The sequence below is a fragment of the Euprymna scolopes genome, chromosome 5 (genome assembly GCF_053919585.1).
Source record: "Euprymna scolopes isolate OS-2025 chromosome 5, ASM5391958v1, whole genome shotgun sequence".
In the NCBI taxonomy this organism is placed as follows: Eukaryota; Metazoa; Mollusca; class Cephalopoda; order Sepiida; family Sepiolidae; genus Euprymna; species Euprymna scolopes.
Window position 1 is genome coordinate 108,954,511 of NC_136486.1, and position 27,756 is coordinate 108,982,266.

Below are 27,756 nucleotides of genomic sequence, written 5' to 3' on the forward strand. Positions count from 1 at the left end.
TCAAATTAAAAAAAAAATTTACTCTTTTTTTTTTTTTGCTCAGCATACACCTCCAAACACCCGGGCAACGCCGGGCTGAAATGCTAGTATATATATATATATATATATATATATATATATATATATATATATATATATATATATATATATATATATATATATATATAAACGCTATCGGACTATGTCTGTGTTTGGTATCCTTCTAACAGCTTAGAAACTTCCCTCAACCATCAGCCATTTGTTTTCCAGGACGAGGTATGGGCGGGCTCGATCCTGGGGGGGGGGGATACTTCTTCCAGGCATTACCTTTTCCCTCGGGAAGAGGTATTTTTTATTGTTTTGTTTTCTTGGGCTAGTGTTCCTACTGCGGTATGCTGACAGGTTTAATCTCGGATATTTTTCATTCCTTTCAGTTATCCTCCTTCGAGATGGAGGGAGGGTTTTTGTCCGTTGCTTGAGGTGCTCCAACTGATGAATACCGACGAGTTGGTTCTCGACTATTTTTTAATCCATTTAAAAGTTACCTTCTCTTTCGAGAGGGGCAAGGGCGTTTTTGCCTGTTGTCTCAGGTGCAGGTGCGCTTATTGGGGAAAGTTGATGAGTCCGATCTCGGCTTATTTTTTTCATTCCTTTCATAGTTACCTCCTCCTTCAGTAGGGGGCGGCTTTTTTTTTTTTACTGATTGTCTGAGGTACCCCTACTGACGAATACCGACATGCCTTTTATCGGTTACATTTTTATCCCATTCAGATTAACTTTTTCGGTTCTGGGGAACAAGTTATATTATGTTAAGCTAATTAATGTCTGTCCTTGGTTCTTTGGGAAACGAGTAAACAGGGGTCCAATACAAAATTATCAGGAAACGTGTGCGCGGATGTGTGCGTGCGCGTGCGCGCGTGTACGTTAACAAAAAGCGCGAAACTGTGTGATAGAGAAGGAAATGTATGCATCAAATGTGTGTGTATGTGCGTGCGTGCTTGTGTTTGTTTGTTCTGTCGGATACTTGTGCGCAACGCAGTGCTGTCTGCGTGGGTTGTCCCAGCTGGTCCACACAAAATCAACCGCCCTTCCTTAGTTTTTTTCTAATGTCATCGCTCAAACAGGGAGGAATAAGTCATACCGCCCTGCCTGCTTCTGCCGCCGTCATAATCACCACCACCGTTTACAAATCTTTATCAACATCGATATTATTATTATTACTTTTTATTTTTTTGATCTCACTCCTTCTTCCGTTTTTTTTTTCGGGTGGTGACTTTCTTTGTTAGTAGGAAGAAAAAAGAAGGAAAAAAAGTATCTATTGAAAACCAACTGTCGTATTACCCCGTTTTTTTCTTCCCTAACCTTCCTCAGTAAATTCACTCAACCTAACAAGTATTTTATTATCCAAGATAGAAACGAGTGTATACGATCGGTTACACTAAAAAAATAAATAAATAAATAAATAACTTATAACTAGTCTGAAGGACGAGGACTTACAAGAGACGCCGTTTTTTTACTTTTGTTTTTATAAAAAACAATTTGGAATTACTGTTTCGTTCATTGTGGATATAGATTTTGACTACTACGTCTGGGTTAGGCTGAACCTATAAACTAGTAAGTATGTCAATTTTGTTTGTTCTTTTGGATTTGTTTTCGACGTGCAGACAGTAACAGGTTTCAATAATGTTTTCATTTAAACTTTACTTATTTTCTGTTTACTATGACTTGTTTTTTGTTTAATTTAACCGAGTTGTGAATGTTTTTGTTTTATTTTTCTTATTGGTTTCGGTTTTTGAAATGCTTCGTTTAGTAAAATTTGACTATTTTTCGTTGTTTTGTAAGCAAAAAAAAAAAAAAAGGGGGGGGTAATTTCTGTCTCAAATCATTTTTTATGGATTTGCGACTGCCCTGAGAATGATTTTAGCATTGAAAACCGTCATAAATAAGTAGTACTCTAAGCCTGACCCTAAGTCTAAGTGGCAATAGCCCTCCGCTCATCATCACGAAAAAAAAAAGAAGACTGATTTGGATACGAGGGTGATTCCAAGAAAATGAATGAACTTTTCAAGTTTCTTTTCGGTACTTGTGCAGAAATAATAACGTTATCAATTAGAACCCCATGTTTAATATGGGAAGGTGTCATTTTAAAACTATTATGTACTTTCGCCCTACAAATAAAAAGATACCGTCAAAATTGTATTCAATTTGAAAATCCTATCTAAAAAAATTAGCACACCCCCTATTCTTTTCACAAACTGAGATTTTTTTGTATTTTTTTTTTGTGTGTGTGCTTGTTTTCATAAAAAAATTACTTAATTTGATCAAGTAGTTTTTTTTAACAGAGGAAAATCAAATTTTAATGAGATCGATCGTATCGCAGCCATCTTGGCTATTTCCGCGGACGAGAAGGAGGCGCCTTTTAAACGAAAAAGGGGATTACCAAAGGACAAAATAAAAAAAAATGATTAAAAAAAGGACCGAGAAACTCTGTAAAATAAGTTCGCGGAAATAGCCAAAATGGCCGCGATACGATCCATCTCATTAATATTTAATTTTCCTCTGTAAAAACAAAACAAAAAAATACTTGATCAGATTAAGCTATTTTTTTTTTATGGGAACTCTATTCCACAACGGGTACGTACAATATACTTCTTTTTCAATATCTTCGTTTTTTTTATGCCTTTGGTAAACTGTACAAGCACTATTCTTTTTGGTACTAGTGCACTTATTGATCCGTGATGAAATATTAATGTTATTATTTAGAAAGCCATTCTTAACATGGGATTGTAGGGTGTTGTGTACCTATTCAGTAATTTCACCTAGCAGTTTAATAAAAACAAATATCATAAAACTTTAATTAAACTTGAAAAAACTATTTAAAAAATAGCGCGGATCAATAAGTGCACTAGCGCCTTCTTTTTAAACAAGCGTAAATTCATTTTGAAATCAATGAGACATACATTTTAGAAGCCTTGCGTATTATTAAGTGATTAGGAAACCGATATGTTCTACAAAAAGGGGTTGACATTAAAGCAATTTTCGACAACTTTGCATATATTACTTTTATTATTCTAAATAGATGGACCTTCAAATACTTTAAATGGTTTTAAACTTAGTTCCGAAGACGCTTATACATTTTAAAAAATAAACCTCCTCTTTTCTTATATCTTTAGTTAGATCTGTTTCATTTAATGCCCGCCACCAATGTGAGTTATTACTAAACTCTCCTTAAATATAAACCTAATCTTAGCTTCTCAAAAGAGGAGATGAACTCTGGAAGAAGCGCCTCACGACAATGGCTATAACACTACATTGCTCCCTCAAAGAAAGAAGTAATACTATGGATGATGGTCTTTCGGGTCAAGATCACAATGTAGTATCTGTTCTGATGCTACACTTGACGTTTTCTGTCCTCGATCAGCGGAGGAGATATCCTTCATGTAGGAGAAATCTTTTCTGACCGAGATAATTTTAATTTTTATTCCTATCCAGAGTGCCTCTTTTGGGGAAGCTGGATTTTCCCCACATTAAAAATCGACCTTGTGTCTAACTCTGCCCTCGTGAGGAGGCGAGTAAATAGGAACATGCACTATACTGTGACCCAAAGAAGAAGGTACTGCCTTGGAGGATAGTATAATGACGAATGAACATATACTACGGGCAAAATATCAAGTGACTGGCATTAAACGGAAAAGACCTCTTTGTTATTATTTTTGTACTTTTAGCAGAAGCTCAGGCACTTCTGCATGACAGTGGCATGAGTTGACTGAGACGAGTTATCGACCCCTGTTCTTTGCATGAGAAACGCCATCTACCGGTCGTTCTGTGAACCTCAAATGTAAACAAGTGTCTCCGCAAACGTAAAAATATATAATAACGAAATAAATAACCCAAAAATATAGAAAAAGCGAAATATTTATAGATTGTTTTTTTTTTTTTTTTTTTAATATAATTATTGGGGGGGGTCCCTGTAAGATTGTATGAAATGTAACAACATATAATTATTTGCTTTTTTGTTTTTTTCACAATAAGATTGTTTAAAAGTATATCAAAATATAATTTTAGTTTGTCAATGGAACAAAATATAATTTTAAATACAGGAAACATTTATAGAGGTTTATGCACAAACTTTTAGAAAGGTACAAGTTATCGACCCCTGTTCTTTGAATGAGAAACGCCCTCTATCGGCCGTTATTGAAGCTAAAATACACACATTCGCCCCGTGACACTGTCGTACAGAATTGCCGAAGCTCGAAGATCGTTGAGTCCATTTTAGTTTCCAACTCGGACTAGGCCATATGTAAACCGACATTGTCTATACAAGCTAAGCTAAGCGGCCGACTATAGTTCATGGCAACCCGAAGACTCCCTTGTGATTATCTGTAACACTGTAGAGGATGGCGCCATATCATTCTCGGGATTACTTCATTTTCCCTGGATCTTCCTCTCATAATACTGGGTGGTTAGCGAGTGGGGCATCATCAAATTTTAAGTTTTTAGAATGACCCGACCGAGGATTGAACCCTGCTATATCGGTCCATTAGCTATTAATCGTACCATTAACGGTTATGCCTATACAAATAAGGTGTTTACCTCGCGCATGATTTAGAAAGCCCAAATAGTAAAACAAAAGGGGGTTATAAGATTTTAAAGATTTTAGTGGACAGTTAGAATTAACTTAATGCAACTTCAGCTTGGCACTTATGACGATAAACAAAAATGAAAAACTTTTATCGTGTACGCACTCGTGTATGCAGAACGAAGATGTCATATTCCAAAAATTACGTAGATCGATCAAGTAGTTTTTTTTTTAACTAAGAAAGTAAAAATTTACGATTTTTAGCGATTTTATTACTAAACTGCATTGAATCTGAGGCTTATTTTTCAGCGCCGACACTTTTTTTCAGCGCCGACACTTCGATTTGAGTAGTCTCGCTTTATTTATTTAATCAGATTCAGCAATGGCCGACAAAAACAGTACAATTCGGTTAGTCTTAACATTTGATTTGCTTGAATAATAAAAAAAAAAACCTACTTGATAAATTACGTGATTTTTGGAATATTTCATTTTCGTTCCGTGACTAGCACGTCATACAGGCATAGTAATTCTAAATATTCACAATTTATTTTTTCATATAATTTGAAAATAATTGCATACAGTGTTTGATATACTTGAGTGATTTTGTGATATGTGTAACGTTTCTAATCAAAATTTGAATCGTACTGGTTGCATTTTCGTTAAACTAATTCGTTGTTATGGTAAAAAAAAACGAGCAAAAAGTCCATACTTGTCATTTAAGTATTCATAAGATGGTTGTAAAAGGATGTCCTATAAATATCTATTTTGAAAGATTCAGGGTCAGAAATAACGTATCCCAGAAATGTCGACACTGAATATGAAATGCAGTCATAAATGTGAGAGACGACATTCGGATATGAGTATTGTTTGTAGTATTCTTTGCTGGGCATGTTTATACAAAGGAGTGGTTTTACGGCGCGCGAATATTACGAACGGGCACAAAATGAATTATATAAAATACATTGTTTGCCCTCTAAAACATCATCAAACTGAGATTTGAAACGTCTCTCTCTCACACTCTCTCTCTCTCTCTCTCTCCGTCTCTCTCTCTCATATATATATATATATATATATATATGGTGAAATATGTTTATTCAATTCTCTTTCACCTTTATTTATGCCAATCCTTTAATTTATGAAGTTCAATCTAACTACTGAGCACACACACACACACACACACACACACACACACACATATATATATATATATATATATATATATATATATATATATATATATTATATGACAAAAGTCTAAAAAGTCTATATTCCAAATTTCAAGATATTGACAGTTTTACCTTTTAGTGCTTTAATTAAGTACGTTGAGATACACAATTCTTAACAACACCTGTTTCGTAAAGCAAAATCATTCATGTAATTATTATGTCAATTTTTGAATTTACTCTGCCCTAAATTCACCAGGAGAATCAGATAATTTTTTTTTATTTTTCTGATGAGTTAAGGACTGAATCAATTCATAAACTGACATTATTAAATGAATGATTCTGCGTTACAAAACAGGTGCTCTCGAGAATTGTGCATCTCGATGTACTTAAAGTAATAAAAGGTAAGCTGGTCAACATTTTGAAATCCGGAATATAAACTTTTGTCATATATATATATATTCTTTAAGCAGAATAGCCCTTCCAAGACGGGCGAAATTAAATCCAGAATAAAGCCACTTTTTCATCAGTTTTATGTCTATTTTTTTTTCTTTTACGAAAATTAAACTCGATATATAATGATATTAAACCTTATATCTATATTCCTTATTCCTATTCTGATCAAAATTCATGACATGACTTTGATTCTAGAAAATGTCTAAAATTTAAAGTTTATGGAGCTTTAAGAAGAAATTAACTCAGTGACTTTTGCTTTGATGACTATAGATCAAATTCAATACAAATCTGAAATATTTAAATTTTCTAACAAGAAGTTATGTCCATATTGTGCCCCTAAACCCCTTTAAAATATATAAAATATATAAAGAAACTGAAATTTGGGGAATGTTTATTAAGTGATGTCTAATATCTATTATTAGAATTTATACAAAGATCGGACCTTTCTGAATTTTTACGAAGGGCTTCTACCCACTTTTCATTTTTATTACATAAAACTAACTTAAACCAAATACAGCTCACATAAGGACCGCTTACGTTTAGTAACAGTGTTCCCAAATTCACAATAATCGGCTAGTTAGTTTAAGAGTGAATCTTGTATATACAAATATATGAACATGTGCACATCCCGAAATAAATAGTGTTATGACTGTATCCTAAACAAGTTGAATTGGCATTTTTTTTTTCTTCTGTTGTTTATACATTTTATACTAAAGTCCTACGTTCAGCTCAGTTAGAGCGGGGCTCAATTCATCTGCTTACAAAGGACAAATATTCTCGATAAACGGTCGAAATTCAAAATCCTTCCCAGAATACCGGAATCAACACAGTGAAGCATGCATGGTTCCCCCGTGAGTACATAGTGAACGAGGCATAAAAGAATGACTAAGTTCAGCGTTTGCTCCCCCCATTTAACCCCAAAAGTCTCCACGGGACGTCAAATCCTGGTGAAAATGAACAAACGGCGCAGTTTTAAGCCTTAACATATGTAAATTAGAGTTCTGCGCCATGCAAAAACAAATGACTAAGTCCATCATTTGCCCCCCCCCCCTCCCGCCCTATTTAGCCCCAAAAGTCGCCAAGGCCTTAACGTATTTAAATTTGAATTTAGCACCATGCAAAACTGCTAAATAGACATACACAGAAAATTTTGGACAAATATGGTAAAATAGTCCTCAAAATGGAGTATTTTTAATAGCCATAAAAGAACCCCTGGGGCACACCCAAGAGTTATCGTGAAGTATATAGACAAACAAAATTATATAGAAATCAGTTAGTTACAACTTTTCAGAAAGTTTTATCAAAATCCAAAGCATCAATTATTTTTTAATAAGCACAAAAGTGTCAATTTTAGCCATTTTAACCTAATAGGCACCCCTAGGCGGGGGCAACCGGAGTTTTCTCGGAAAATCCGTTCTATTACTCCTTTTCTTATATCATGTTTAATGTTTGTGCAAAATTTCAAAAAATTCCAAGGCGTAGTTATTGAGAAAAGTGCGGACGGACGAACGTGAATTTACAGGTCCAGGTCCACCCTCCTTTTGTCGGGGGACCAATTATTAAACATTCTACGTATCTAATTTCATGTATTGCAGGTGTTAGAATGTCGTAAATAATTGAAGTAAAAACAAAAATAATGAATAAATAAATAAAATAATCGATTATAAAACAATCCATATGAAACCAACCAATCTGTATCCGGTATCTATTTTATTTTAAAACATAAACCGCCGGTAAAGACCATAAAAAGTAAATTTGCAATCTCTGAAGGTATTCATTTATTTATTGCGGACTATTATTCTCATCTTTTTATTATTATTATTATTTGTTGTTTCACGACGTTTCGGCCAACTATTGCTCTGGCCTTCGTCAGGTGGTTATCGTGATGAGATAGGGACTGCAAGTTTCCTAACTGTATCCTCAGCAATTACTGCCTTCCATAGTTGTTGTCGTCTCACCACGTTTCGGCCAACTAAGCCTCTGGCCGGCTTTGGGTAGGATTGAAACCGCTATCTTCAGACGCTGCTCACCTGGAACCGTAGAAATTCAGTATCTCTATCCACTGCGCCAACATAAACAAGTTCTTGATGAACCGTTCCTTTAAGTAATCCAATCTACCAAATTTCCATTACAAACGATTACTACGATGTTATCCCATTGATTACTGTACACGCAATAATCCTTATCCCCGAGTGGCTTCCGGGCCTTGATAAGTGGTGACCTCCATGTAAAAAAAAAAAAAAAAAAGACTGGAAATTGACAAAGTAGTTTGGTAGAGAAATGTACACACACAGACAATTATATATTTTATTGATATATAGATTATTACTCTCAAGTTAAGTGTGCATAAATTACAATCAGCTCACATATGCAAATTACCAAGCACAATTCAGAAAATTTCAAACAATAAAATATTTTTTCTTTCTTTTAAAATGTACAAAATTCTTTCTGCAATGCAATCGATTACATACATTTTCATATGCAGTTAACTAATTGTACATTTATTTTAAAAAGATGTTTTTTTTTTTTTTCATCGTTGTGCATATTTGAAATAGTTTCGTTTTTAATTTAAGAGTGGCATGTAAGGGAGATGAAAAAAAGATATGATAGAATAAAACTTCAATATATGTGTGTGTGTGTGTGTGTGTGTGTGTGTGTGTGTGTGTTATTCATATTAAGACCCTTTTCTCTATTTATTTAAATATCTATTAAAGAAGAAAAATCACAGATTTTAGAAAATTTTTGAATGAAAATTATATAAAATATGTAAATGATTCTTTTTCAATGTGGCATGAGGCCAAAAAGCGTAGGGGGGATGGGGGTCGGGGGTCGTCCACTTGGTCTATTCCCTATAACTAGTTGCAGTTACCACAATACCGCATTCACTCTAGGGATTGGATCTACTTAAAACACCAGATGTCATGAACAATATTTACATTGACTTTTTTATATTGACATTTTTTTATAATGGTTTTATTTACAATGGAGGTGATGCGTATGATAAATGAAGGATGGAATGGTGATGTGTATGATATATGTGGGTGATGGGCGGGGGTAATGAGAGCCTTAAAACACCCCAAAATAAAGAAAAATAACAGTAATAAAAAATAAATGAACCAAATAAAACGTTAAGCGATGAGTGTGTTAATAAGGACCCACCCTTACCTATTTAATTTTGAAATGCTTCCTGTTTTCCGGTATTAGCCGAAAACAAGGGAGCACTTCCTAAGAGGGAATGGGCACAACTACGGACAAAATAAAGGTGGGGGGCATGGGGATATTCGGTGACCTCCAAGAAAAATACCATTGGGACGGGTTTGGACTAAAAAAAATTGATCAGGACTGGGCTTCTTTGGAGGTATCTTTTCTCTATTTATTTAATTATTTATTTAAGAAGAAAAATCAGATTTTACAAAATTTTAAAATTAAAATTATATAAAATAGGCAAGTAATTCTTTTTAAATGTGGCATGAGGCCAGAAAGGGTGTGGGGGGAATGGGGGTCGGGGGTCTTCCACTTGTCTATTCCCTATAACTAGTTGCATTCACCACAATACCGCATTCACTCTAGGGGTTGGATCTACTTAAAGCCCCAGATGACAATATGTAGAAGATTTTTTTTTTTTTTTTGAAATAGTAACTTTTTTTTTTTTTTTTTAAAATAAAATATATAATGACTTTTATTTACAATACAACAATGAAAAATGGAAATTGTGATGTGTATGATATATGTGGGTGATGGGCAGGGGTAATGAGAGCCTTAAAACACCCCAAAATAAAGAAAAATAACAGTAATAAAAAATAAATGAACCAAATATATATATATATATATATATATATATATATATATATATATAGAGAGAGAGAGAGAGAGAGACAAAGAAAGACAAAACAAATTATGAACATGAAACTTAATATATAGGGTAATCGAACCCATGCGAAACTTTTATATTTGGGTGTTAGCAGGGGAAAATCGGTGCAAAAGTGTGGAAAAAAAAAAAAAAAAAAAAAGAATTTGTCAGGTGAAGGTCAAACGACGGCATTATGAATATGCATGCTTAACGTAATAACCATTGGTTTATGTTTTAATTTTTAACCTTGCAGCAAACATGTCTTCATAGCTAAGGCATTAATGTCTAAGGAAAGAGTAAATTGTAAGCTAAACGTTTTGGTTTCGATACTTGGTTGTAGCGCACGAATAGCAGTGTCAGAATCTTTGGGAAAATCGCCATCGCAAATTTGACACCCCTAAGACAAAACTGCGAATAAAATATAAAAAACTCGTAATTTCTCTTTTTAAAGTGGCTTGTTTATTTTCTTTATGGAATATACTTCCAAAATAAACTATTAAAGTTGTTTCAAACATAATAAAAATATTATTTCTTATTTGTTAAAAAATCGTGTTGACAAAATATCTGCTCGCGGTGATTGAATCCGCGGACATTTTGTCTACACGGTCTTTTAACAAATAAAAAATATTTTTATTATGTTTTAAATAACTTTAATAGTTTATTTTGGAAGTATATTCCATAAAGAAAATATACAACCCATTTTAAAAACAGAAATTACGAGTTTTTTATATTTCATTCGCAGTTTTTTGTTTGGGGGGGGGGTGTAAAAAATTCCGCCAAAATTCTGACACTGCTAGCGCACGAGTCATATTTTTTTAAATTTTTTAAATCATTATTATATATTGAATTCAATACAATAAATCAATAGGAAATCTGCATTAATCAAAATATATTTAAGCGTATTTTACGACCGGGCAATGCTGGGTGGCATGCAAGTAAACAAAGCTAGTCAAATCTTCTTTCTCTAAATGTGGACGAAAACAGTAATGTAAAACTTACTTCGTGTTTTATTCCATTGAACTTCAGTATTTCATTTCATTTACCTAAATATTTTATGTATCAAAATTGATTTATGATTTGACGTTTTATTGATTTCAATTTTTATCTTCGTCTCCTCTGAAATTTTATTTTTGTATTTTATCTTTCATCTTCTCTACCGTTCAAATATTTCGAATTATCTCCCCCTTTTTATGTCGCTTTTTTTTAATTAAAAAGGGAAATCTAATATATAAAAGACACTATGTCTGTCTCCATATTTTCAAACTCTACCTCTTCCGAAACTAAAAGTTGTAAAGCGGCGCTAGGGGCTTCAAATAATTGGATTTTTATGGACTGTTCTTTTATGTCTTTAGCTTTTAGTTTTTAAGAGGTCAAAAAGGGGGGTCAAAATTGAAATAATCGTTGTATATTTATGTTAGTTTGTCAGTTCATATGCGTGTCACGTTGGTACAGTGGTTAGTCACCAGTTGTGAATGCTTCAGTTTTGCTTTCGGTTTCGATTCTAGCTGATGGCACGTAAATATTTTTTTTTTTTTACTTTTGAAATCAAGGCTCTATAATAATATATACGAAATCTGGACAAATTAAAATATCATATTTAAGCGTATTTTACGATCGAGCAAAGCTGCCCCACCCCGGGTATTTCATATGTATGCCACGGTGCAAAAGCGCCCAAATTAAAACGAGCGAGTTTTTGTGCTCCAGAATTTCTTTTTCTACACAGTTACGACCATTCTCAATATACTTTTGCCAGGAATTCAATGATGCAGGTTTGCTTCTGACGCACATCCATGACGGGAATTGCTTTCTTAATCTCACACTCTCAATATCTGCAATAAAGAAATAAACTTTTCAGCTCATGAATGCATGAGTTTAGTCATCATAACAATGCAATTTTAACCACTTCTGATCCATTCCGACAGAATAAAAAATAGGAGGCTTTTGGAACGCCTCTTGTGTATATATATATATATATATATATATATATATATATATATAAATTGTCAAAGGTATTAGGAACCGGAGTTAACAAAGATCTATATTCGTTCTTTGAAAACGTCAGGTATATATAACATAAAGAGCTCCTATAACTCATCTTTATCTATGATGTTTGCCTGTATTGAACTGACAAATAAACATATATTCCCTTATATATTTTTTTAATTCGTCTTAAATTTATTATATATCCTTATAAGGTAAGGGAAATTTTCAACCGAAGGCTTTGGACCAAACGCTGTGTATTTATTTATTATATAGTTTTAAAGGTTGAAACATCTCTTAAACTATATATTGTTGGAAATGATCTTAACAAGACTTTTAGGGCAATTTGTGTAAATGACTGTATGCGAATTACCCACTATTACTCGAGGGGGCACACACACACACACACACACACACACACACACACACACACACACACACACACACACACAAAGAAACTTCGACGAGAAGAGCTCAAAAGAATTTACTGAAAGGAGTGAAAACACTTCTCACCTCTGCTACCTAATTTTCTACAACAAAAAAAAAGCACATTCTCCAGAATAACCGTTTTGGAAATTACCAGACTTTAAACTGACACAAGTATTTGTGATAATAATTGTGAATATAATCTGTTTTTGAATGCAATAACTTGTTGGTTTTTAATTGCCTTCGTCCAAAAAACGGAAGGTCCTATTTTTATTTTTATTTTATTTTATTTTTTTACAAGGAGGTCACCACTTATCAAGGCCCGGAAGCCACTCAGGGTTAAGGGTTATTGCATGTACAGTACGTTGTACGTTAGTGTTGAGATTTCATAAAATACTTAAACTTTACGCATAATTTTATACTTTCGTATATTAATTTTATGTGAGTAAATTAAGTAGTTATATATATATATATATATATATATATATATATATATATATATTCTTCTGCTACAAAGGGTTGTTCTTTTCTATAAAGAGAAAAAAATAGTTAGAAATAACTCAAATTTCTAACAATATATGCCACCAAATACTTGAGTACGGGACAGAAATGATAACCGTTTTTAGTTTTCAAAACGTCGTCCATTTTAGAAATACGAAAAAGAATGGTTTACTAATTCTGTCCTACTCTGTTATCAAGAGTGATAAGTTTACGTTGACTGTATACGGCAAACCCCAACTCTGAAGATTAAAATGTTTTTTTTTTAAATGTCCAGGTATTTTCAGAACATCGACGCGTAACCGCATTTGTATGATAGAACCTCATTTTAGTTTTCTTTGACAACGATGGAGCTTAGTTTTCTTTGACAACGATCGAAAATTTTAATTTAAAATAAAACAATAATTCTGAAAGTTTCCCATAAAGACTTTCAGAATATGTCGTAATATCTCCGACAGATGTGACGTAGTTACAGATAGACACCAAATCTCCATTATAAGAAGATTGTTATTATTAGGTTGGTGCAAAAGTAATGTTTTTTTCACGTTCAACTATATAGGTCGGTAATTCTTTAATATTACACTTTAAGAGCATTGGTTTTCTACTTTAAGATACAAATTTGACAGTTTATTACATAATTGTTCATTAATTATTGGCTAATGTATACATTTAAGTCATGAAGAGATCCTCGTTGTCTGTCATTCTAATACGAAACATATAACCTTTTAAGATTAGACAGTTTTAATAAACGATACCAAAATTTTAAGCACATTCTGGCGTGTTTACGAGAGGCGTTCCAAAAGAAATGCCTCCTATTTTTTCTATCCCGACAAAATGGATCAAAGAAGATTGCAAATTGCATTGTTATAATGATAGAACCTAAGCATTCATGACCTGAAAGGTTCATTTTTCTGTTGCAGATATTGACGGTGCGAAACTAAAGAAAACAACTTCTGTCATGAACGTGCGTCAAAAGCAGAAATGCGACATTGAATTCCTTATAAAAATTCATTGAGAATGATCGTAACTCTAGAAAAAAAATTCTGGGATATAAAATATCGCCCGTTATAATGGTACCACTTGCGTCTCCGTAGCTCTTTAACTTTTTGAGTTAACAAAAACAAGAAGCTTTAATTGTAAAACATTAAAAGATTTTGATGCAATCTATGTTTAACAAAATTAGAAATAATTTAGGTTTTAAAGGTTCAACATGCACAAAAATAATTTTTAAAAATCCTTTCGTCTCCTGTGTATGTAAAACCTTACGGAAATTCCATGAACAGTTTCTTTGCTTAAACTTTCCGCTTGTGCATCAATTTCCCGTAGATATGTTTCTCTACGAGCGACAATATGGTTGTTTTCAAGTCCAATGTGAACAAATACCTGTCATGTCTTTCTGTAGAACTAATCACATTTCCCAATCTTTTTTTTATAGTAATGTTTCATCACCAAAATAATAACCTGTTTAACCTATATCATCGAGTGGCTTTAAGCCTTGATAAGTGGTAGACCATTAGTAAAAGAAACAAAGACAACAAAAAATAGTTCATTCAAACTCTGTGATCATCAATTGTTTGGTCGCTTTTTATGTGTGATTTAGCCTGAATTACGTCACGCGACCCATTTCAAATCGATCTATTTTATTTTGTATTTATTCCATTATATGCATTTAGGCTACTCAATAGTTGATACATTTGGAGGCAAGTAACAGTTTACAAATGAACGGTAGCCGTGACTCAACTCCTACATTTCCCTCGTTACATAATGAAGATAATGTGTATTTGTTTGCGTGTATATATATATATATATATATATATATATATATATATATATATGGCAATTAAGTTACACAGAATATTCCGCGTTTCATTCTCGTGAGAATTCGTCAGACGCGTTTCACTCCCGTGAGAATGAAACGCGGAATATTCTGTGTAGCTTAATTGCCATATATATATTTTCATAACTTACTACCGAGCTCTATTTATGTATTGAGCACTGTTGAAGCAAATACTGAAAATTTACGCATAAAATTATATGTTCGTATATTAAATTTATGTGATTAAATGAAGTAATCATATGCATATATATATATATATATATATATATATACACTCCTATTGTTGTGTTGTTATATCATAAAGGGGATCGTGTGTGTGATATCTAATCAGAGTTAATGTCGTGTGTGATCGTCTAGCTGTTCTTTCTATTAAATGATATGTGTGTGGTACATGTATTTTTGGACATACCTTCTGTGACGTATATGTTGGTCCATCTGGAATCATCTCGTATCTTGGAGGGGAGACGGTACCTATTTTGGACAAATATTTATTCACTCCAACACGATGAATTGCTTTTATAGTTTATTTCACTTTCCAGATGTCTCGCAGAAGGATGGAAAGTGAATCTCTGGCTTGTGTGGTTTCTCTTGGTCTCATTTCTACAGACGTCAGCTCCCCCCCCCCAGTGAAGGGGAGGAGACGTCTCTGAAATCGTCCGTCGCCTTCTACGTCCAAACCAAATTTCCACGATTCAGCTAACCTGATCACGTGATTCACACACAATCCGATCAGCTGATCCTGACTTCCGGTCAACGTGTCTCACCTTCCTCTCCCTCTCTCTCTCTCGATCCATTCTCTAACACTATAAATTTGGGTTTATTGTGCATTGATATACATATGAAAACCCCTTTCTTTCTATTTATTTAAAAAGAAAATATAAACTTTGTTATATATGGGTCGTCGAATTGCATTCATCTGCAAAAGATCTAACTAATACTCATATTCTCTTAAAAATTTATTTTAATTAATTCCCTATTAGTTTTTTTTTCGGTTTTCTTATGGGATGATCATCTTTAGTTACATATTACGTGTAATTATATTCATGCAGATATTCTACATGATTTATACTTGTGTAATATTTGCGTAAAAAAGTTATAGTAAACACAAACCTCTTTCTATATATATTCATGCATGCGTACATATATTTTTGTCTCAGAATTTTTACCTACCAAACTTCTCTGTCAGTTTTAGGTGTACAGACATGAAACTTAATATATATAGTGTATTCAAACCTATACGAAACTTTATATTTGGGTTTTAGCAGAGGAAAATCGTCGCAAAAATGGGGAAATTACAGAAATGGAATTTGCCAGATGAAAGTCGAACGACAGCATTACGAATATGCATGCAAAACGGAATAGCAATTGGTTCATGTTTTAATTTTTAGCCTTACAGAAAACATGTCTCCATAGCTCAGGTATTAACGACAAAGAAAAAGTAAATCGTAAGCTAAACCTGTTTGTTGCGATTCTCGGTGGTGGCGCAGGATCATTTTTTTTTTCTTACTATTATATAAAAGGAACTTCGTCTATATTTGTGAGTTCATTTCCTATGGGCTCGATAACGGCTGGGCCGAGTTTTATGACATTTTACAAGATAGTTTATGTGCCTGGCAGTGTTGTAGATGAATTTTCTATCGGAATGTCTTCGATAAGTATTGGTAATGGAAAAAATCCGATGAAAACAGGAACAGGCGATTTTGACCAAAGTTAACACCTTACACAGCCTAACATCACAAGTGCTTTTGAGAAGTTTTATCATCACGCAAGCCTAAAGGCTCGACATATAAAATCCACAGTATGTTCTTTGATATGACAGGGGCGTGTTTGAAATTAATGTTTCTATTTAAACTACAATTGAATCATAATACTTGGCTTTTGCATTTTAAACTTTAATTCAAGCCATTATACATAAAAATATATTTTTTAATTAACGGTATATTTTCTAAAGTGCAAAGTAGACTACAATATATTGTGGACTTAGTCACTGTGGGGGGGCACATGACATTTCCTCCTGGTGCACCGCTATGGGTCCCCAACTATAGCAAACAATCTATCGATTTTATTGAAAAATAGGCGATTTCACTGATTTTGATGACGATAAAAATATAGGAGTTTGAAATATTGGTTGACCATAATTCAATCCCGGGCAAAGTCGGGTTTCGCTGTAAATATACATTAGTCCTATACCTTTTACATACATACAGATGAGTACAAATTGATATAATAATCATCCCACTTTTCAATATTGTATTGTTATATCTAATAAATAAATATACGGTTGATGTTTACGTTTCTGTAGTAATTAAGATAGTCAGAGGCACTCCTTTTGAAAAACTTCTGATGACAGAGTAAAAATGATTTAAAAATATATATTAAAGTGATTTTTTCTGAGTAATGACACTTGTATTTCTTATCCACTCTATAAACTTATATAAATTACGTGTGTATATATATATATATATATATATATATATATATATATATATATATGTATATATATAACCATGCATCTAAATAATACTAGTGCTATATATAAACATTTGATAAAAGAACATAACTGTCCCCTCTCCAATCTTAGAAAGATCCTCGTTGACAATATAAAAATTATACATCATGAAAATAATATTAAAAAATTAAAAATTCTTGAAGCATCATATATTAGAACCCTCCAACCCACTATAAATGATATTGCATTTGAGAAAAGCAGTAACTTTCTAAAATGTCTTGCTTCGTTCGCATTGGACGGACTTTGTTAACGGTGAACGGTTCAACTTGCTGTTTTTAATACTCGAATTTTTAATCGACTTTTCATCGACTCTATATATGTTGACTTATCGCCGTTTACGGAATATTTTAGTTTTCACTTTTAATTCTCATTTTCCCTCCTTTAGACTTTTACTTCAACACCTGGTGATGATTCGTAGACGAATCGAAAGCGCTCATGACAGCAACAATTATGGAACTTTTTTTAATATTTTTGATTTTGATACAAAAAAGATTATATGGAAAATCGAAAAATTAAGAAAAAGAATCATAAAGCAAAATGTCTCCGTTGCATTTAATATTTTCTTGAATATATATATATATATATATATATATATATATATATATATATATATATATATATATATATATATATATATATATATATATATATATATATATATATATATATATTAGTTCGTTCGGAGTTAATTGTCTAAAAAATCACTGGACGGATGGCTTCCACGTTTTGGTATAATATGTTTACTATATCCATGTGTGTTTTTATATATTCCTTTTTAATTATAACATTATACTTAATTTTTCTATGATAAATAGGTGGATTTCTTTTTACCGAGAGGCTATTTTTTTTATTTAGGGACAATTATTTATTACCGCTTCCTTTCACGTGACCAGTGTTACAATTTAGCGGTTTTCCTGCTAGATCTGGAGATTTCGTTTACAATCTAGCGGGAAATTCTAGAAAATCTGGAGGTATTTGGCACCCAGAGACACCCGCATTAGATTGCTTGAAAATACTTTAAAACATAAAATAAACTCATTCATGTGAGTAAAAAAAAAGTAGCATTTATTGCCTTTGGTAACAATTATTTATTGATTATTTTTTTTGTTTTTCACCTTTTTTTCGACTAACCATTCTTAAATTTCACTATAAAATCGATTTTTCCAAGTACATTTTAGGTGGGGTGGGGGGCATTCCAATCTCCCCGAAGGGGTTTGTATTACTGTACACGGGTTTGTATTACTGTACACATAGATGCGAAAAAGTTGTCAAAAAACAAATATATAACAAATAAATGTTATCAAAGGCAAGATAAGTTACTTTTCTGCCAAACTGGCTAGCGATTTTCTGGACATTTCTTTCTCCTGATCTCACGGGTTTTTTTTTAAATCTCAGTTGACAACATTGCATCACTAAAAAAACACCACAGGCTTAATGTAAACAGAATGAGTTTACAATATCGGTAAATTTTCAATGGGTTTAATTACATGATTATTGATAATGTAACCATGTGATTGAACTTTAATTTAAATTAACCACACGTGGTCGAAAAATGAATGCCGACGCTCAAAGTGTATACACATTTTGACTCCTCCCTTTACTTAAAAATTCACCAAAAAATCAGGAAATTAACGAATTTTAATGAAAATTGCAGTATTTTTCAAATAATGATCGCAGAATATAATGAACTAATTATTTTTACTTAACTCTTGGTGAAAATGTTTTATTTTGTTTAAACAAAAAATACCTTTACTAAAGTTATGGTTTTCAGTAGTAAATAAAAAACGCAAGAATTTATTTTTGCTTTTTTTAAAGCATCGTAATTTGTAACAATAAAAAATAATTTTTACAGTAACATTACGAAAAAAGCCCCTAAAGTCCGTATTAATGTATTCGATATAACTCGAAGAAAAATGAATTATCGGATACTATTCAGGAAATTAAAGATTCAATTAGATTCCTATTTCAGTCACCTAAATTATTTAAGGTGAAATGAGTTTAGGAATTTATAGCCAAACCTAAATATTTTTTTTTTTTTTGGTAAATATCCAGATACGCTACTACAGAACACCGACCACTACTACTACAGAACACCGACGACTAATTTGTTTTTTTTGGGGGGATATGATGTTGGGGCGCGCGCGCGCCAACATCACATCCGCTCCCCCCCCCCCCGCTCGCGCCCCCAATGTACAAAGTAAAATCTTCGGAAAATGTTAAATGGTGTTCTAATTGGTAAATGTCGGTGCGTTACTTACGGAAAATTTGAAAATTCGATGTTCCAGGTAAAAAAAAACAAACAGATAAATTACCCCCCCCCCTACTCCAACTTGGTGTGCCTTCCTTTTCTTATTTTATTTCTTTTTCAGCTAATTTTAAATTTTCCACCCAAAAAGCGCTATAATGTATTTTTGAAAATTAGAAAATTCTATGTCCTGGAAAAAAAATCCCCTCCCCCCAACAGTTTGCTTGGTGAAGCCGTCGTTTATGCTACAGCGTGCATGCGCGTAGCATAAACGGATGCTGCAAAATGGTGGAAAGAAGTTCGTGGGTTCAGGGGTAAATACCATGCAAACGGTAAATTTGCCCCAAGTTTTACTATCAGATTCGTTGTCAGCGACCTCAATTACCTATCAACAAACAAATTAGAGTGGTCGGTGTTCTGTAGTAGCGTATCTGGATATTTACCTTTTTTTTTCTTGCTTAAAAAAATAGCATTAATACAGTACGTTAGGTAAACTGACTTTTTCGTTTAAAAATGGAATTATTTCCCTTTCGTTATTAACTTTTTTAATTTTTTAAATTTTTTTTTTTAATAAATATTTTGTGGGGTTTGTATTACTGTACACATAGATTCGAAAAAGTTGTCCAAAAAGAAATATATAACAAATAAATGTTATCAAAGGCAAGATAAGTTACTTTTCTACGAAACTGGATATATTTTTCGTGTTTTTATTCAATGTAACATGTTTATTCAGCTCGAAAACCATACAGTGTTTACCGATGTATTGGAACATTCAAGATGGCGTCTGATTCTCTCTTTAACACGGTAAGTGTGGGAAAAGATGTTATAAATAAAAAACCGGATAAAATACTGTTAAAAACTCGCTCAATATATGTTACCGTAGGTGTGTCAGAAATTTCGTGAAAATAGTGAATAATTCCACCCCATCTTTCCAAGCTTATAACTCCTCGAAAAATGCAATTCAAGCCCTAATTTTTTTTTCAATTAAAGGAGCAAGGACCAAGGTTTCATTAAAAAAAAAAAAACAAAAAAAAACGTTTTTTTTTTTTTAAAAGGTTTTAAACTTCGGACTTTACAGGTAAATTTCTAAAAAACAGTACTTTTTTTTTGTTTTAAATTTGAATATATTATTTATTGACTTTTTCTCTTCAATTTGTGAGTAAATTAATTATTTACTTTTCGGTGACTAAATTAATTATTATTAGACATTTCAAAATGGGAGGCGTGAATTATTCGATCCCCTGTCTTTTCAAGCTTATAACTCCTCGAAAAATGTAATTCAAGCCCTAATTTTTTTTTCAATTAAAGGAGCAAGGACCAAGGTTCCATTAAAAAAAAGAAGAAAAAACAAATAACGTGGTTTAAAAAAAAGGTTTTAAACTTCAAACTTTACAGGTAAAATTCTAAAAAAGCACTACGTTTTTTTGTTTTTTTTAATTTGAATATATTATTTATTGACCTTTTCTCTTCAATTTGTAAGTAAATTAATTATTTACTTTTCGGTGACTAAATTAATTATTTACTTTTTAATAGACACTTGAAAATGGGGGGGGGCGTGAACTTAAAAAAAACGTTTGTCTAAAATATTATATTCGATTTATTGGAAAGAACATAAAATTTCACATTGACCCTGAAAATATCGTAAAAATAGAATCAATAGAAAAATTTTGATAGATTTTTAAAGTTTAAAAATTGAAAAATATTGAGTTCGGAAAATTCATTACTGTTTAAAAAAAATATTTCTATTATCTTTAAAACAACTTTAATAGTTTATTTTGGAAGTATAATCACTAAAGAAAATAAACAACCCACTTTTAACAGAGAAATTACGAGATTTTTATATTTTATTCGCAGTTTCGTGTTAGAGGTGTCAAAAATTCCTACAAAAGTTCTGATACACCTAAACCGTGACATAGGTTGACATATATTTGGCGGGTTTTTAATAGTATTTTGTATAGTTTTTTTATTTATAACACCTTTTTCCATACTTACGGTGTTAAAGAGGGTGTGAGACGCCATCTTGAATTTTCGAATACATCGGTAAACACTGTATGTTTTTCGAGCTGAATAAATATGTTACATTGAATAAAAACACAAAAAATATATCCAGTTTGGTAGAAAAGTAACTTATCTTGCCTTTGATAACATTTATTTGTTATATGTTTTTTGACAACTTTTTCGAATCTATGTGTACAGTAATACAAACACCCATTTTGTGTTTTATATACATAAAGTACAATTGTTGAATGTTACTGTTTTGAGTATATTCGTTTGGGGGGGGGGCACAATTAAAAAATTAAGAAAGATAAAAATGAAGCGAAATTTAAGTTTCTGTTCCATTTTTACAACAACCGTAAAACAGTGCATACTCAGCAAGTTTTATCGTAATTTATAAGCATATTGAAACACTAAATCAACATTTTATTTATTTTTTTGCATAATTAATGATGGAAGTATTTTTCTGTTTATTTTCTTAACATCTGTTAAAAAAATAATTTGTACATTCTCTTGAAAAAAAGAATCAAACTTTTCTCTACTTTCACATGTATTCCATTTTAACAAACTGAGCCACAGCAACGCGTGGCCGGGTACAGCTAGTATATATATATATATATATATATATATATATATGTATATATATTCATATGTTTTTTTTTTAGTATTCAATCGAACAATAAATTTAATCATAAATCCCAACTTACAATTTTAATTTCTTTTCTTATATATATATATATATATATATATATATATATATATATATATATATATATATATATATATATATATATATACATACATACTCATCCACGGACTTTTTCGCTGTATCACAGCTCTGAAAACTTACATATATAACAGTGGACACCCTCCGTCCAAAAGGCCGGAAATAAAATATGTTTTGCCAATATTAGTACGCGCTGTTTATCTGAATATATTACTATTACTATTTCAAATCATAAAAATTACGTCTTTAATTTTAATTTTTATTTATGCATACATCATAATTTTTATTACCATAAAGATAAAATACGCACTGTTGAGGTTTTTATTATAAACTGAATGATTTATTTCCGACTTGGTTTAATTATTGATAATTTCAGTTCGAGGTGGTTGCCTGACTTGCAATTGCCTTTCTCGCTTTCACACGCCGCTTGGAAGTACCTACAGACACTAGTGTTTCACTCTTTCGGGAATCATCAGTGCAGGGTATCACGATTAACACCAGTGGATAGATTCGAACCAGGCAACACAAGCCATCTCTGGATTGATTAGCAAAGACCGTATCCATTCGGCTACTATTAACCACGTGAAATAACGTTGAATTTAAACATTTCATTTTTAAATGTTTTTTTTACGTCAGTCAGAGTGATCTAATCATTATATGATGGTCTATGCATCTATGCAATCGATTTGATTAAAAAGATTGACGATCTCACAGATTTCGATGACAATAAAAATATGATAGTGTGAAACGTTCATTGATCACCATTCAATCCCCGGCAACGTCGACTCTCCCTGCTAGTATATATGTATATTTTTTTAATCAAATCGATTGATTGCTTGTTCTAGTCGGGGACCCATCGCAGTGCATCGGGAGAAAGCTTCACATGCCTCCTCACAGTGTCTTAGTCTATAATACATTGTTGTCTATAGTAGAGAACCTACTGTTGATTTTATAAAATTATTTTATATATAATGTTTTGAATTAAAGTTTAAAATACAAAAATCAAGTATCATGCTTCGATTATGCTCCAAGCAGAAACATTCATTTCGAATATGCCCTTGTCATATCAAAGAACCTACTATTTTTATTTTATGCCAGGTATTTCGGCTCGTGAGATAAAAAAAACTTCTCAAATGCACTTGCGATGTAAAGTTGTGTAAGGTATTAACTATGGTACAATCGTCTGTATTTTCTTTCATCGGATTATCTCGATTATCGGTACTTATCGAAGACATTTTGATATAAACCCTATCTAAGAACACTGCCAGGCACATAAAGTACCTTGTAAAATGTCATAAAAATTGATCCAGTCATTTTAGAGTCCATAGAGAAATCTTTCTCTTACTCACACACATATATTAGTGCATACTTTGTATAAAAATGAAGAGAAAACTTTTGCTTTAATTCATCTAAATTAATGTGGAGCTTAGCTAAAACAATAAATATGAAAGAAGGCAAAAAAAGGAATATTTATATGAATATTAATGCAAACAGTGGCAAAGCATGTTTCCGTAAGTTTTGATAAATGTATATACTCCTATAATACACGTATGCATATATATTATATATTGCGTTATTGAACAGCTCTATCACAAGAGAGCTGTCCAATGCCTCTCTCCTTAACGACAGCTCCAAGGAGGAAATCGACATTATTAGTAAATGCAGAAACATTGTCTTAATTAGTAGAAATGAGCAATGGATTAAGAATCATGCTGGATCTTTTGATGTTCCGATGTGCTCACTGGACTCTGCAAAAATTACAGACTTAGTTTGACTATACATCTTATATAACCTAACTAAGAACATTGAAGTTGACACGATCGCCCTATATAGAGATGATGGCCTTCCTTTTTGTAGAAAATGCTGACGGTCCTAAATGTAATAGGATAAAAAGATTCTCATGAGAGTTCAAGAGAATCAACCTTAAAGTTGAAATTAACACGAACATTAAAACAGTCTACTTTCTAGATGTTACATTTAACCTTAACAAAGGAACTTATGAACCCTATAAGAAAGAGAATAGCAACCCTTTATTCCATCTCCTCTCTAATCATCCTAAAGCTATCATTAAACATATCCCCAAATCTATTCACAGTATTAGTTCAAGCTCCTCATCCAAAGAGATTTTACAACAAGGCCCTAGTAAACAGTGGATATAAGGAAACAAAGTTAGAATATATAGAACCCTCAAGTAAAATACCCGCATCTAGAAAAACCCGTAAAAGAAAAATTATCCCCCCCTCCCTTTTAACCAAAATAGTCAAAACCAACTTGGGGAGAAAATTCATTAATCTCATTAAGCTACATCCTCCCCAACAACATCCTCCACAAAATATTTAACAAAAACACTATCAAATTAAGTTACAGTTGCGACAATAACTTGGAAAAAATAAAAAACATAACAACAAGATTTTAATCAATGATCCAGAATACAATTTGGGGAATAGAATAATAAAAACATGCAGCTGTATTGATAAATATAAATGCCGCCTTAAAGAAAATTGTCTTACAACCTCTGTAATTTATCAAGCTAGCATTAGAGCCAAGGAGGACCTCACCACTTGCAAATTCTACATCGGTCAAACTAGCAATACTTTTAAATAGAGATATACAGGTCACAAAAGCTCCTTCCTTAACCCAAATTATAAAGATAAAACATCATTTTCTACATATTACAATGATTTAACAAGTAAAAACTTAACACCAATTGTTAACTGGGAAATCTTACAAAAACCCAAAAAACTTGTCAGTCACTTAATTCACCTTGCTTTCTATGCTTAAATGAAAAACTCTTCATCACAAAATTTAAGGATAGGGATAAACTCTTAAATAAAAAAAAGGAAATCTCAATAAATTATAGGCATTACAAATTGCACCTGCTTCTCACTCGCTAATTACTCCCTCATAATACTATTCCAACACGATCCACATGTAATATCTGACACATCTAAATCTCCTCAAGTTCAACATTCACTAAATCCAAAACCACACCCTTCCTGGAAAAAATCACCCACATGTAAAAAAAAAAAAAATCCATTTAACCACACCCAACATTTACAAAGAATTTTTCTACATGCTTTAAATATTCAATATTCTAAATCCATCCACTACAGAATTAATATTTAGCATATGCATGTATGTCACATCCCTGAACTCTCCCCCTAAACTTAGTTAGCAATATTTACCCATAACATAATTATCGAAGTAAAATTCAGCTTAGATGGTTACGTGCTGCTCGCGGCCTACCCGTTAACTCTGATGCTACTAAAATAAGATTACATCTGATACAAACTGAAAACATACACTACAAACATCAACTCTTTGTTCTCCCAGAAACCAATACTCTAACAAAAATCTTTAACAAAATCGCTATACATCTTCCTTATACCACAATCACTAAGTACAGCTGAAATCTAAATGATAAATGGTGCACGACGCGATATGACATAAACGTTGAAAGTAACTCCAAGTAATACTTGTGTGCATCTACTTCAAGGAGTTACATAACATATCAATATATGGATACGTGTGTACGAATAGTCCTTGACGTGTACGAATAGTCTGTGGGTATTACTACTTGCAAAGAATTAATATAACCTTCAGTAAAGTTACATCATTGCTAGTTAGTAGCAAATAACTTGGGTGAATTCCCAATCACCCTCTACTTTTTAAATAATTATTATCGCTGTCATAACAAATGACTGCATTTGATATTCATAAGTTTAGTAATGACATTCATTCTGAGTTTGAAATTACTATTATTACGAAACATTTTAAGACTATAGAAAACACATTTATGAATATACTAATATATAAACAAACATTAAACTAACAAATAGAATGGTAATATTAGGGGTAGTCTAGAAAAACAGGTTTTGGTAAAGTGAGAGAAAACAAGCTACCACTATTAAACAAATTATGGACCTCTCTATCCCTCTTCTCTCTTTATTTTCTCTTCCCCCTCGGCTTCCTTTTTTTCCTTCTCCATCTTTTTCTTTCCTCGTCTCCCATCGTTCTTTGCGACTTTTACACCTTCCTTTTCTTCTCGCCCCCTTTCTTTCCTACCTCCCCCTTTCCCTTCCCTCCACCGATCTCTAGGAATTCAAGAAATGGTAAAGAGATCCGGATAAATCTTGATCTTTTCGCAAAATACAAAAGATAACTAAGAGAAAAAGGATAATAAAAAGAATTAAAAATACAGGTTATAAACTGACAGCGAGCAGCAGACAAACGAAGCAAACACTCGTGTAAGATAACATCTATATACGCTTTGGGCCACAAAACTTAACTCCTCAACCCCTAACCTTACCTACTCCATTCCCTAACCCCAACATAAAAATGAATAAATAAATAAAAACATAAATACAAAAAGATAAAAAAAAATTAAACAAATAAATTAATTCACACCCAATCAACGATGTTCTCCGCACAGATTAACTTTTTAACAAAAAAACCCTGCTTTTGTTGAAAGTTGAGTTTCGTTCGTCATTAAAAATTCCCCTTTTGAATATAAGCGTTGCTGCCTGATGAGAATTGTAGTTACTAAATATTAGAAGACCGAAACATGCTCATGAGTGTGTAGCAACAAATTACTGCTTATGTAAAGACGAATTGAAAGTATATATATATATATATATATATATATATATATATATATATATATATATATATATATATATATATATATATACTGTATTAACTAAACCAAGACTTCAAAAAAGTAATTGGTAGCAACAAAATGGTGATATATTAATATTCAAATATGCTCTTGACAAAGGATTCGTCCAGGATAAATGTTTTCGCATGCTTCATTTCCTTTAAAAGAATTTTCTTTAAATAATGTTCTATTGTTAAGTGTTTTTTATTCAAGAAGTCTGATAAAAGGCTGGTTATGTGAAGATTTTCCAACGCCATAATGCTTGAAATTGTCCAACCGGTATTTAAACAATTGTAACTTACAATGAAATGCACTTTATGTTTCTACCAATTCCTTTTTTGAAGTCTTTGTTTTGTTAATACAGTATATTAATACTCAATTATAAAATATGAGCATTTTGTAGCTTACTTTTTAAGTCATCTCTTTTTGGCTTAAAATCCATTGGTATATGAAAAATTTACTGAATTATACGAACCCAGTAAAAGTCAGTATATTACAAACAAGTCTATATATATTACTTTCATAGTGCTCAGTAGTGTTCAACAGTAGAGCTTAGTAAAATAGTGATCCTGATAATTTCTTCAATGAATGAAACACAAGCATTTCATTGAAGATTACTAGTGATAAGCACATTTTTATATCGTATATATATATATATATATATATATATATATATATATATATATATATATATATATATATATATATATATATATCTCAAGCGAGAAATTTAAATTAACAACTAGGCATGAATACTAACGAAACCAGATGTTAAGATAATAAAGATATCAAAAAAGATGAAAAAAATATTTTGAATCGATATAGAAAGCAGAAAAGAAAGAAAACGGCTCATAG

The 27,756-nt window shown here is 32.1% G+C and overlaps 1 protein-coding gene across 2 annotated transcripts in view; it reads left to right on the top strand.

The window, feature by feature from the left end:
• The first annotated feature begins 389 nt into the window (after positions 1-389).
• The window catches only part of LOC145276949 (tripartite motif-containing protein 59-like), a 310,332-nt gene continuing 282,965 nt past the window's right edge, over positions 390-27,756 (top strand). Inside the window, exon 1 of one of the 2 annotated variants that reach the window (XM_080128463.1) lies at positions 390-1,593. The gene's annotated coding sequence lies outside the window, so the exon portion shown is untranslated. The remainder of the gene's footprint in view (positions 1,594-27,756) is intronic. The other variant, XM_080128460.1, reaches the window with a different exon arrangement.